Source organism: Parasteatoda tepidariorum, chromosome 4 (genome assembly GCF_043381705.1).
Source record: "Parasteatoda tepidariorum isolate YZ-2023 chromosome 4, CAS_Ptep_4.0, whole genome shotgun sequence".
Lineage (NCBI taxonomy): Eukaryota > Metazoa > Arthropoda > Arachnida > Araneae > Theridiidae > Parasteatoda > Parasteatoda tepidariorum.
Genome location: NC_092207.1, coordinates 17598459 through 17613335, shown reverse-complemented (window position 1 = coordinate 17613335; position 14877 = coordinate 17598459). Strand labels below are relative to the sequence as shown.

The 14877-nt window shown below is 30.1% G+C and overlaps 1 protein-coding gene across 1 annotated transcript in view; it reads left to right on the top strand.

Moving 5' to 3' along the window:
* Positions 1–14877, top strand: part of LOC107457243 (protein Wnt-16-like) — a 127657-nt gene that overhangs the window by 99107 nt on the left and 13673 nt on the right.

The window sequence follows — 14877 nt, the reverse complement described above, 5'->3', positions numbered from 1 at the left end:
TAGCTTTACATGGTGAAGAAAACCTCCCACAATTAGTCCGAAGGCAAGGGGACTCTGACCCATGATCCGTCCACCACTGAGGATATTTTATATCAGCATTGTGGTAGGTGCGAACCGGGTGCGGAAATCGGATCGACCAGCCATCGCTGGGATTCAAACCCGGTTCACCTCGTTGAAAGGTGAACGCTCTATCTACTGAGCCACCACGGCTCTAAAATTATTTAGTTGTAATAAACTTTACCGAAATTCCTTCACAAAATATTTTATCTCAAAAACGAACCTTTCACAAAATTCTCCTTTTGCTAAGTGGTGCCGATTATTGTCTTAAACTACAACTCCTTGAACAACATGATTTTTGTGTTTTTTCACTGAAACAGTGCCTTTTTTTTTCCAGCTGGATTACAAAATTAGCCTATGACATATATTAACTTGAGTTCATTTTTCCAAGCAGATGTATTGTACATTTGCCATCTTTCTGATGCGAACAAACATTTTTAATTCAATACATGATAACTCACCAAAAGGGTTGTATTGAGTGGCAACAAACAGACGATCCCCAAAGATTTCTCGTGTTACTGAAATCGTTTTTTTTTTAATGTCATACACGATTTAAACTTCCAACTCTTATTTTCATTCTAATTTTTACATTGGAACAATTGAGACGAAAGCACTCCCATGAGGGAAAAGGGATTAGGTCAAACCCCTCTAGAAAAGTTTTCAGTGGTGTTACTCATACTACAGATCAGTTACGGTTATGAAAATCACCCAACGTGACTTATAAAAGTACGAGCAGGACAGTTTTTTTTTTCTTCTTATATACCCCATCTGTCATTATAAGTACAGTACAGTGACACATTCTTTTGAAAAACAAGGAACTCTGCAATTATAAATAGCCTGTAATAAATCTGCATTCAAATGCAATAATTTATCTATGGAACGTTGATTTAAATCAACTGGTTTTGAAAGAAAATATGGAAAGAAAATTGTATTGTTTCATGCTGAAGATCGCGTACAAATATTTATATGCCTTAAAAAAATAAGATGTTTTAATATTACATAAGCACATTTTTGGCACTTTTGGACTCCTCCTGATAAGCAAAATACAAACCTCTCCCCCTGATTGAGAAAGAAAATAGCAACACCCCATTCTTATTTTTTGTTCTAACTTTGACTTTTACAGTAATCTACATTTATAAGAATGTTAGGATTAAAGTCAAATAAAAAATTTAAGTTTGCTAAATAATTTATCTTGTAAAATTTTATCTTCTTAGCCCCTTAACGATCGGTTAATTTTCAAAAAAACGGTCATAAAAGTGCCTATTTTTCGGCTTTTGTATTTGTATTACGTATTTGATTAGTGCTGATATCTAGTTTAAAATAAACTACCTACATATACCTTAAAAATATACTGCTACTGCCATCTGGTGGGGAAAATGAGAAATAAAATGTTTTCCGGGCAAAAGAAATGAATTAGTTTTATTCTTATTGGCGCGTTACTACTGAACACTTCCGCCCGTCAATATCACGGTAACGAGAAATAGAGGGCGAAACCTCACCCCGTCATTTTCACGGGAGCGAGAAAGAAGTGGTTAAAAGAGCTTTTTACCAACCTTTTCTTTCCGCAAATTCAACCTTCATTCTTATTGTGAAATTTTTCGTAATGCACTTTTGTCTACACTTTTTTATTAATTTTGCAAATTTTAAAAAGAAAAGTTAAAAACATAGGGATTCTCATTTTTTCTCGGCCTTACGTAAGTATTGCTTATAAACAACATCCTCCTTGTCAAAAAAATTAATATATATATATTAAATCACAATTCTCCTCCAGCCCTTAGATGCTTGCGTAATTTATTTTACAATTTTTTTTTATAAGAAATTCTGAATTCTGAAAGTTATTTTAAATTTTTTCTTTCCCCATGTTAAACTTTATTGCAAGGTTAAGACTTATTGTAAATGTATTGCTATGTTAATAAATTTCAATTAACGAAAATACTTTTTTACCAGTAATGTAATAAGTGAATATGGATTCTTACACAAAAGCGTCACTATAATAAAAATTTAACCAGTTACTTCTTTTATAACTTAAAAACACGATCTTCAAAACCACATATTCTAATATTGCAAACATATTTCTAAATCTTTAAGTACATACAATATTTAAAAGAAATTATCCTAATATGCATAAAAAAAATTCAAGGATAAAATTTGTAACCTTTTAGTGTGTTATATATTTTTTTTCTACATCGAAATATAGCACAAAAAATTTATTCTATATCAAAATACTTGTAAACCTGAAGAAAGAAAAATTTATTTTTTTTATTTCTAAAGTTCTAAAAGTATTAAAATTAGTTCTGAGACTTATTTATTTTGGTCAGATTTTCAGTTGTTAATGATTTATTTCTAACCCATTTTCAATAAATTAAAATCATGAATTATATGTATTATGTGCAGTTTTGTTTTATTACCTTGCATTATGTATTATGAAACATTTTTAAGAAAACCCAAAGATATCTGACGCAAATTCTATAGACTTCTTCTATTTTTTCCTTAAATGAGAATTTAATTATAGCTGAATCCCTAATACTTAGGAAAACAACTAAATAAAAAACTAATTCTAAACTGTTTTTTACAACAAAAAAAACAGGTTTCTTTAGTTAACGAAAAAGCACGATAAATCCCAAACTGTTCTTTACACATTTTCTTTTTTTTACATATACGCATTAAAAATCAGGAATTAACTTCAAATTATTAATATAACTATTTTCTTATGAAATAAGTAGTATTTAAAATCACTGATCCAAACTCTTTATAGTTAAAAATATTTTTTTTAGAAACAAGCATTTTAAATCAATATAAAATCCCGAACTAATTTCATAAAACTAAACTTTCTTAAATAAATTATTAAAATCAAATATTGCTCCAAAAAATATGATGTAAGAAATCTTTATTTTACAGTTTAGTTGAATATTTTTGCCTAAAGTTGTTATAAAAAATTGTTTGTAATTCAAAACGGTTTTTAATATTTCAAAAATTCTTTTCTAAGTAATTTTAATTAGACCCATTTTTAAAGTGGAATACTTTTAAAAAAATAATTCTTCTTTTTTAATAATTATTCTGTACTGTCTATGCTCTTTAATTTAACCCCTTCCACAGTAACAACTCTTCCATTATAATGATCATTTACATTCTTATCTGCTATTCTATAGCCGCTGTTATTTTGAACGGTTATCATTGTACTATTTATTCCAAAATAGCAACTAAAAATTAGTTTCCGTTTTTATTTTCATTTTTGCATTAAATAATTAATTAACTCAATTGATTTAAATGGATTTTTTTTAACTTGCCGTTAAGAATTTTCTGGACTTTAGAATCAACAAATAACTTAAATAACTCAAAAGTTATCTTTTTTTAAAAAAAAAAAAAAAATATCGCCAATATGGCGACATTTTTCATTTAGCTAAAAATTATCAAAACCACTATTATGCCCTATCCCCATTTTTTGCAAATTTCTATGAGCGCAGATAATGTCGCATTAGAGTAAGTTTTTAAATATTAGAAAATTAGACCACAAACGCTTTTCATTTTCACTTTTCTTCACATCACGTTTTTCACCATTTTCAGAATAAGCATTGACAGGCTAAACTTGACCTAACAGTTACAAACTTAACTGTTACAAACTGACAGTTACAGTAACTGTTACAAACTCACAGTAGTTATGAAAATAGCATATTATTAGCAAAAAAGCATAAATTCATATGACAACGGAGCCTTCGATAAACTGCCTTTAAAGTTCACCGAACTTTCGTTTCATCCAAAAATGAAAATGCATCGATAAAATAATCAACTACGTCTGTTAGTGGTTAGGTAACGTTGCTTTTCGCTTGCAGTGAGTCTGAAATGATGTGCAATAACTGCTGTTGCCAAATTACCTCGAAATAATCTGTTAGGAAATGAAAAGAGACAGTTGAAGAGGACCTGCTAAAAACGTTCTTATTTTTCACGTTAACCCAACTGTCACATCCAGAGCTCCATCGATCTGTGTGTGTCAGTTCAAGTAGCTAACTTCAGAAACTAACTTTTGACATTTTTTGGCTTCATTTTCCTATTCTTTTCGTCAACTTTCCTCTCCGCTGCATCCTTCTGTTGCTGTTAGACACTTTTTTTTCAACTTTTTCTAGAGATAAAAAAGTGGGTGAAATGCATCGGCTATTCCCGAAAGAGGGCAAAATATAGATTTACAAGGACACAAAGAAGTTCTTTGAAAGTGCTTATTTCTCCGTTCGCAAAGAGGAGACATTTGCTAGAAATAAATAAACAGAAAAAACTGAGTTTAAAAATATAAATAGCGACCGCTGCATTTATTCTACAAATCTTTAAGAACATGACTGAGCAGCTTTATCACAGGTGACGGAGGGATCATGTTTGTAAATATCTGCGAATCTGTCAAGATTTTTTTTTTATTCGTGACGTATTTAAAAAAGAACGAAAAGAAAAAGAAATAATTTTTCCTTAGAAAACTAAAGACAAAGATATTTTTGGTTAAAAAAAATATAATTGGAAAACTTTAATTTGAAATATTTAATTACGAAGATATTAAGTAATAGTGTAACGTATCAAGCTATATTAAGAAACAGTTCTTTGTTTTATTAAAAAAAAAACATTTATTTCACACCACAATAAATACAGTAACAAATATAAAGTACCCGTAACGGGATAGTTAAATCTTATAAAACAAACAGGAAAAAGTGCCCGTAACGGGATATATGAAAACTCGCCCGTAACGGGATAGATAAAATATTATAAAACAAACTAGATAAACCAGTAACGGGTTATATGAAAACTCAAATTCCAAAACAAAACTAATCTCTAAAAAAACCAACTCTGTTGTTCTAAAAAGGTCTTCTAATTTTATCGTCTGCTTTCATTTTATTGTTTATCTCTTTATGTGTTTAGTTTATTTTACTCATGCTTTTGCTAGCCCGTTATTTTTTTAATATTTTTACTTTTATTCATGCTTTTGCTAGCCAAATATTTTTTTTTAATGTTTTTAGACTTTATAGTAGTAACAATATTTACCTTAGCAACTTGTAATAAAATAATTCTTTATTGTGTAGTTTGAGAAGCGTTCAGTTATATAGAATGGAAGCTTTGGTAAATACGAAAGTAGCATAAATTGGCAGAGATAAAAACTCAAATCCAGCAGTACTCCTAAATTTGAGTTCAGTTTACATAATTTGAATTTATTAAAAATTAAGAAGCGTTCAAATTTTAATAATATAAAACAACACTATCTATGTTCAATTGGGTATAATATAGCCTACGTCACAGGTTGTGTTGTTCCTACTAAATTTAACCCATGAACGGCATTTTCTGCGAGCCTAACTTCAAGCCACAAATAAACAAACGAAGTGTTCGATCGTTTAAATAGCTGCTCGCCAGCTTTTATTGCATTATGAAGAAAAGTTATGAAATTAAATACAACTAAATAAACAATAACAACTAAAACAAATAACAACAACTACTAATAACAATAACTAAATAAACAACAACTAAATTCCATTCGTTTAGCATTGCGTCATATGTTGTTCCTACTAAATCGAAGTAGTTGTGTTTTTTTCATATTATACCCAATTGGCTTTTTTTCTAGCAATTTTACTAATTTGCTCCCCCTACAGCCCTCTTCCCCCCTTCTTATAAAATTTTCAATGCATTGCTTCACTTATTTATATATTAGGTATTATATGTGTTTCTTATTATATTTTCATGCATCACTTCTTAGTTCCGATGTGTTGTTTCATGATGATTCTCTAGTTGTTTCGTAGTTCTTCCATGAAATAACTTCTTCTTCTTTCTTTCATTCTTCTTTTTTTTTTAATGCAAAAGTAAAGCTTTATAGTAAACTTACTTATTTAATTTTACTTAGAAGTTATTATGCGAGTCAAAGTTGCCACATTATTTTTATCTACCCCATATTCCCATATAATTTGAATACTTATAGACCTCAGTCGTAGACGGAACATGAGTTAGAATCCTCTTAACGTCGGGCTAACCGTGAGAGGTTTGTGTTTTTCCTCTCTGTGTAACGCAAATGCAGGCTAGTTTCATCAAAAAGTGCTCCACGAAGGCTAATTGGTTCAGAAGTTCCCTTGATCTAGAAATTACCTTCTCTTCTGGGTTGGGTTCAATATTACAAGGTTACTGAAGTGAACATTGATAGTCGCCAACTCAGAAATAAGTCAGCTGTTTAAAAAATAATAATAATTATTATTATAATTTGTAATAAGTTTACTTGATACTCCGTGTGGATAACTTATAAATAATAAATTGATTTTCGATACATAACTTATAGATATACTATCTCATAAATAGTAATTTGCCAATTGATGCACATTGCAAGCGATGAATCACATTCTAATTCGATTAAATGAATAAAAACAAATTCTTTTTCTGTTTTTTAATCTAGAAACTATTTAAAAAAATTATGATAAATCCTTTATAAGAAATTATGAAGAAAAAAAAAATACTTAAAATGATAAGTTTACGTGCCTTTTTTACTACTCCATGTGGATAACTTATAAATAATGAATCGATTTTCGATGGATAATTAATAGATATTTCTCATAAATAGTAGCTTGCTAATTGTAGCACATTCCAAGCGATGAAGCACATTCTAATTCGATTAAGTGAATAAAAGCAAATTTTTATTCTGTTCTTTAATCTAGAATCCTTTTTTTTATTCCCATTCGTAACTCGATCTTCTTAATTCTATGCTTCATCTAAAACGTTTTTTAATTTTTTATAATTGGATGTAACTAATAAGGATTGGAAAATGAGCCGAAAAATTATGTTAAAAAAAATCAGAGCAGATAGCGTATGTGACAGCTGCGGTCAGGGGGAAGGGAAAGTATCAATGGGAAGAGGAGCAGGTGGATCAACCCCCCTTCCCTTGTGGCGGCTATCTGATATCCTTTCTTTCATGCCGCCGACGCACCTCAGGTCGGGGGATGTTCAGAGAAGTTTTTTTTTTCTTCTTTATTTTAGTTTTTGTTTCGTTCTATTTGGGAGGTCGCCGCCGCAGGTACCTTTGCATTGTTTTCAACTTCAGTTGTAATTTAACTGAGACTTTGGAGAAATGAAAAGTTCGCTGACGTCACAATTCAGTTGGATATTGATAATTATTATTATTCTTTCATGCTACAAAATAATTTTTAGGAATACACAGAGGAAGTGATATTTGAAATTTAGTAAACCTATGATTAACCGGGATAAGATTATCCAGATTGCAGATTATCCAGGATGTAAGAAGATGCCATTTTTTTAAAGTCCAAAAAAAGAGAAAAAAGGAGAATTTTTAAATTTAGAAATTAAATTTGGAAAATAAGGAGTTGGAAAACATCGCTAAGTTTCAGACGTCAAGAGTTATGATCTCAGAAGGAAAACACAAAATTCCCAACTTCAAATCCTACTTAACACTAAACATACCATGACTGGCATTTTGTATGTTGTATTGGGAAAGTGTTGTTATGTTTAGTTTTAACTGCTACTTAACTAAGCCTACTCATCTACTACTTGATACATAAAATATTCTACTTGAAATTTTTATAAAATGAAAAACTACTTTAGGACTACTTAATTAATCCTACTTAACGACTACTTGAAATCCTATTTCATGCGCAAAATATCCTACTTGAAATTTTATAAAATGAAATTACTTAAGGGCTACTTAACTACCACTTCTTTAATCCTATTAACGACTGCTTGAATTCCTACTTCATGCGCAAAATATCTTACTTGAAATTTTATAAAAGGAATGAAAACTGAATATTGCTTTCTGCTAAGTTACATTTTTATTTGAATCTAATTGTCAAGATCGCAGAAGGAAAACACAAAATATCCCATTTGAAATTCTACGTAACTATATTACTCGATACACAAAATATCCTACTTGAAATTCTACGTAACTATAATACTTGAAATTCTACTTGATACACAAAATATCCTACTTGAAATTTTATAAAAATAATGAAAACTTAATTTTTTTTCTGCAAAGTTGCATTTTTTTTATTTGAATTTAAACCTAAAATTAGATTCTTACAATATAATTATAAGTTAAAGTGAAAAACAAGGGGAGGAAATTTGTGATTTGCTTATTTTAGCTGACAAAAAGAGAGTCCAAAACTGTCACAAATAAAAATGTGCTTACGCTGCTTTTGATCCAATACTTGTCCAATCCAACACAATCCCTATCCAATACTTGCCCAGGAGTTACCTTGTTTTCTCGGATGGTTTCAAAATTACAAAGCTACGGAGTTGAACATAGATAATCGTAAACTCAGAATTGGGTTAACTGTTCAACTCCGTTTATGAAGTAAAATATAAGAATAACACGAAGATAGACCTTTACAGTGAATATGTAACAGACCCTTACAGAGTATATAAGTTCGAAAGCCGTTAATGTACACAATATTCAAACCTGCCGATTGATTTGCTCTGTTAAAGTGGGTAAGCAAAAGTTTTCCACAGATAATTCCACAGTTTTCCACTAGATAATTGGCACATTAACGGCTCCCGTATCGTTAATCAAAAGTTTGTTTTTCTCATTTCCTTGCAAATTGTAATAATATTCCCGTTAAATTCTCAACATTTTCATCTATTTGTAGTAATATGAGAAAATAAATAAATAACATTATGTTAATTTAAACGTACAAAAACGTTGCTGTTGTTTCAGCAAAGATGCCTAATTGACAAAGTAGAGATTATCTGCCCAATTTGAGAAATTGCACAATTTTCGTCAATTTAACGGATCACCCTAGTTAATCAGCACATTATCTGTATAATCTGCAGAATAACTGATTTCTGCACTTTGGCGGTAACGTATTTTTATTTCCAAAAAAGATACGACTTGGAAAAAGACCAGAAGCTCACCTCCTCATTATGTGCGGCGGCGGCTCCTTTTTTTTATGATGCCAATCATCGTATTTTACGCCAACTGCTGGGAGAAGAAGAAACTGTGGTAGAAGGTGGGAACAGCCACCCCCTGCCGGTGACATGTGCGCCCTCCAATAAAACCCGCTTCTAATGAATAGAAAACTCAGGTAAGAACACACCTGAAGTCTCAATTCTACTTCTTCCTTTTCCCACCCACCGTGCTACCTTCTATCCGTAGGCTGAGGGGAGGGGGAAAGATTTGATCTTAAATTTTAGGTCCACCATAGATTTTGTCTTTTCTACTATACATTTTGTCTTTTCACCACTATACATTTGGGTTGATTTGTAGAAAAGAAAAGATGGATGATAGTATTCTCTTAACTTCTCCTTACCATGTATAAGCTGGATAAATGCGGAAAATCTACTTGATTATTCGAGTTACCGCTTTTTCCGAGACAATTATAATTTTCTACATTAGTTTCGCGAAAGTTTAAATTACATCTCTATTCTCTTGATACACTAGATACTATTCTCTTAACTTCTCCATACTATGGAAAAGCTGTATAAATACTGTAAATCTACCTGATTATTCGAGTTACCGCTTTTTTCGAAACAATTATAATTTTCTACATTAGTTTCACGAAAGTTTAAATTACATCTCTATTCTCTTAATATTTTCAATATTATTCTTTAAACTTCTCCATACCATGGAAAAGCTGGATAAATAATGTAAATCTACTTGATTATTGAGTTACCGCTTTTTCCGAGACAATTATAATTTTCTACATTAGTTTCGCGAAAGTTTAAATTACATCTCTATTCTCTTAATATTTTAAATATTATTCTCTTAACTTCTTCATATCATGGAAAAGCTGGATAAATGCTGTAGATCTACTTGATTATTCGAGTTACCGCGTTTTCCGAGACAATTATAATTTTCTACATTAGTTTCACAAAAGTTACAATTACATTTATCAAAATATATGTTTCCAAGAAGAAGAAAATCAAATCTGTTACTATTTATTTTATTTTACACGTTGAACTCTGGTGTAAATATTGTAGACCTACATCTATGATTTTGTGAGTTTTCTAAATTATCCAGTTTAGTTTTAGTTTTCACTATCATTTTAACTCAAGTTAATGTTGCGTGTATCTAAATATAGGTTTGCAAAAAGAAGATAAATCATTTATCTATTTTATAAATACAAAAGTAATTTTACATTAAATTGCTTATTTAGTTTTTGAAATCAGAGAATCGTGAAAAGAAAAAGTTGGAGTAAATGTTGTACCAAAGGCCTACATCTTTGATTCTGCGAGTTTCGGAATTATCTATTTACTCGAGTTAATATTTCATGTATCTAAATATAAGTTTATAAGAAGGAAAAAAATCGATTTCATAAATACAAAAAATAATTTTTGTTTTAATTATTTATTTAGCTATTGAAACGATGGTTTCATGAAAAAGGAAAATATAACATAAATATTCTGAACCTACATCTTTGATTTCACGATTTTCCAAATTATGCGATACAATTTTAATTTCGTACTAAAGTTTCCCACCAGTAATATTCCTTGTATCTAAATGATATTTCTAAGAAGAAAAATGGTTTATTTAATTTATGAATAACAAAAATTATTTTGTTTCAATTGTTTATTTAGTTTTTGATGTTAGTTATGACTTTTTACATAAATATTAGTATATTTGATGCAATAAACTTTAAAAAAAAAATGCTTTAGGTCTCCAATAAAAAAAAATTAAAAATCTATTGAATTGATGTAAAGCTTGATTAAAAAGATAATTTTGTAAAATACCTGATTATCAGGGCAATGCTGAAAAATGTTGTTCTTTATAAATGTTGGTTCGTCGCAGTTCCCTAGTTAATTAATGATGGATAATTTATTATTAAAAAAGCATCTAACAATTTTTTTAATTACGTTTTTTTCTTTAAATAACAAACTTTTTTATTTAGTAATTGTATAAATAGTGCTATTAAAAATCGTTTTCCAATGTTCAAACCTTCACATTATTAGAAAAAAAAAATTGAGAAAACGATTCGATAAACAGCTCATTTATCGAATCGTTATCGAGTATTCAAGTCTAAACTCAGTTAGAAAAAGAATAAAAATTTTTTAAGCAAGCGATTCGGAACGAAGCAAAATTTATTAATCGCTTTCTTGTAACCCAATTGAAACACAAGAACTTCGCCAAAGATGATTCTGAGTAATATTTTTGGTAGTTAAGGAGCATCGACTTTAGGAAATATGGTAACAAGACGACATTAAGAAACACAATTTATCATTAAATATCATCTTATTACATGAGCTCGAAAATAATTAACTGAGCTTAATTTTTTCTAAATCAAAAATTTTACGTTTTATCATATTGCCAATGGTACCTTCTTCAGCAATTCTCTTTAAGTCAACGCTTATATCATCTATTATTTTCGCTACTAATCGTTTTGAAAAAAATTTCTAATAAAACTAACTGCAATAAAAATAATTAAAAATAAATAAATAAATGAATACCCACATTTTCAATTTGATTTTTTTTTCAAAGCAAAAGAGAGACATTTGAGCAATCTACTTTTATTAGGTGACACTGATTTGAATCATGTCTCTATAACTTACTCTTTTTGTGGTCCTCTTTTTTCAGCCATCTTACCCTCATCTCATCTTTTACATTATGTCCTCACAATATAGCCACCGTCCTTTCTGTAGAAAAAATTCCCCATTTAACAGCTTTGTAAGCTATTTTGTTGTTGAAGTCTTATTCCTTGCCCCCTTTCATTCATGTAAACGACTTGTCATCAACCTTGTGCTTGTCAACAACAATCGATTTAGGTGATCTTTTTACCTGAAGGATAGTACCATCGATCCAGGGTCGTAATTCTTTTGCTAACCTCCCTCTCACATTCTTCGAGAGTGTTGGTGGTCCACCCTTACCACTAAATTAGTAAGGTTCATTCAAGTAGCCGTTGTTGGTGGTAAGCTATTGTAATGATGGGTCCCTTTGTAGGTGAGGCCGTTGGTACAAGACCACCGAGGGACAGAAGTAAAGGGGTCTTTTGTTGTTTACAAAAAGGGTGTAACAAATACTACTTTTCATCTCTTTGTACATGAACACTGCCCGTGTTTAGTACTACTATATAACGATAGTAAAAATCACTGTTAGGAGCTCCTTGTCTGATATTTGAATTGAAAATGCAGTTAATGTTTCTTGTCATCGTTATCTTCAATTTCGTTTCTGTGCTTTTCCAAAAGTATCAGGCTGCTGTAATGAAAGCTTTTTACCTGTTATTATATGACATTTGAATTGAAAAATATTTCATGGTCATAGTCATCTGTAGCTTTATTTTGAGATCTTCTTCAATAATATCAGATCACTACAATATGAGTTCGTTTCCTGTTAAAGTGAATCTCAAATTGAAAAATAGTCAGTTGGATCCTCATTTTATTTCCATTGTTTCTTCACCAGCATCAAGTCACTGTTTCAGGAGCTCGTTGCCTATTATAAAGGGATAATCGTATTGAAAAAAGAGTTGAAGAAAAAACAGACAATGGGTATCTTATTTTATTTGAAATATCGTACCAAGATATAGCCAATAATTTTTCACTCTTGGCTGCCCTCTTCCGATGATAAAGCATGCGTAATCATTGTTTTTATATAAAAGCAATCGTTCAAAAAAGTGATAAAGTTGACTTTTAAATTTTGTACAACCTACTACGAATTATTATCGGAAAAGTTTCTTGGTGAAAAAATGTTCAACATTGTTTTACTACTGCTCTATTATCATTTGAATTGAATACCTGCAAGTGTCGCTACCATAGGTAAATCGTGGCATTTGTCGATGCAAAAACTAATCAGGTTCGACGCACACGCGTAATTCGCAGGTATCCAATTAAATCTCATTTAAATCACATGGGTAGGCACTCTTCTTGAGTTATAAGTGCCCAATTTTGTGACACTTTTTGCGATTAGTATGCTATTTTTATCGAAGTTATTTATAACAATGACGTTTTGTCCATCTCTAGTTAGCGCCCTCTATGCAGAAAATGAGAAGTGTACAAAATTTTATAGATATAAAATTAAAGCTATATTTCTTTATTTCAAGTTAAGATATTCTACCTGTATAGGAGTTTCATTTATTTCTTTTGCCACTCTCAGTTATTCCAGGTATATATATAGTATATATAGTTACTATGATATATATTGTTACTATTAGTATATATTTTGGTTACTTTTAAGATGCAAATAATAAGATATTTATATGCCATGAAACGGACCAGAAAGATAATTGAATCGAATTTCTTATCTTTCTTAAAAAGTTTTATTGTGATTAAAAAATATCAATGACGAGAATAAATCATTATTGTCTCTGGTGAATCAGATTAGTCATGATTATCTATGATGAATCAAATAAGTCATGATTATCTATAATGAATCAGATATGAATCAGATAAGTCATGATTATCTATGATGAATCAGATCAGTCATGATTATCTAATCACATTCTATTTTTATATAGACAATTGTTTTCGTAAAAGCAGAAAAACAGAGATAAAGTTAAAAATATAAAAATATTGTTCTTTTACATGATGAAATTGTACCAAATGTTTTCCAACATATTAAACGCTGGATCTCAAAAGTTCTTCTTTATTTTCTTTTTTTTAAAATCAGTATGCAAACATTTATTTAATTTTTAGATATTTCTGTCCCCGTTCACTGTCAAGCTATTAAAACAATAAAAACTTTAAGACATTAATCTTTAAAAACATCGTTTTAGAGCAAGATAAATTGATATTAAAAATGTTTAGGGTATTAAAAAAAATGGAATGTTAGTAGGTTTGAAACAACCATTTGATCTACGACCTACGTTTGAACCATAATTTAAAGAGCAAATCTTCTTTACCTTCGAAGTCTTCGCATTTTTTTGTGACAATATATGGTCTTAATGATTATAGCAACATTACTCATTGGCTGAACCCCCTATTTCTGCTGAGTTAATAACACTAGATTTTACTCACTTGACAAAGAGAGGACAAGCGAAAAAATGATGATCTTTTTATATCCCTCCCCACTCTCTTCTCGGTGGCAGTAGCCTGATCGCTTCTTACGATAAGATATTGAAAATTTATGTCAAGGTGACAAGGTGCGGACATGGACGAAAGCTACATCCGGGGGAATGGGAGGCATATTAAATCTGATAGAATATTTCTTGGCATGCCCTGTTAACCCTACATAGTGTCATGATTATCTAATAATTATTTTTTTTTTTTTCTTTTCTGTATAGGAATTTGATGTTTTAAAAACAACAGATCAGATATTAAAAACAACAATCTTCGGGTAAGGTATTTAAAAACGACAGCATTCTGAATGTTGTATTTAATACTTGACCTTTAAAATTGTTGTTTTTATTGCATGACCCGGACATTTTCTTTTTGTTAAGTAACCCAGAGAAAAATAATTTAAAATTTTATTCATTTTAGCGCTATTTATGAGAGTTCTTGAGAAAATAAATAATCTGTATAACGCAGAGAAATTTAATTTCAAATATCATTCAATATGAAACTGTTTTTGTGCATTTTTAAATTATGTAATACAGAGATATTTAACTGTAAATATTCGTTATGGGACTAACTTATACAGCAAACAGTATTATAAGTCGATCCCTTATGTTTGATTGCGGGACAGCAAATTTCTGGTATGTTGCGTGTTAAAGTCGACCCCTGTCGACCTGTCGCTTGAAATAGAGATTTTTTTTTTTTTTTAAGAATTCAGGCACACAAAAAAATATTTATTTTTTAATTGTAAATCGAATTGCATCAAATATTGAGAGAAAAATTGTAATCTTAGAAAGTGCTGTGTCTTTTTTAGTTATAAGTGTAAGGGAGCATAAGCCCCCAGTTCTAAGGGTACTGATTGAATCCGACGCATACGACATTCTGGAG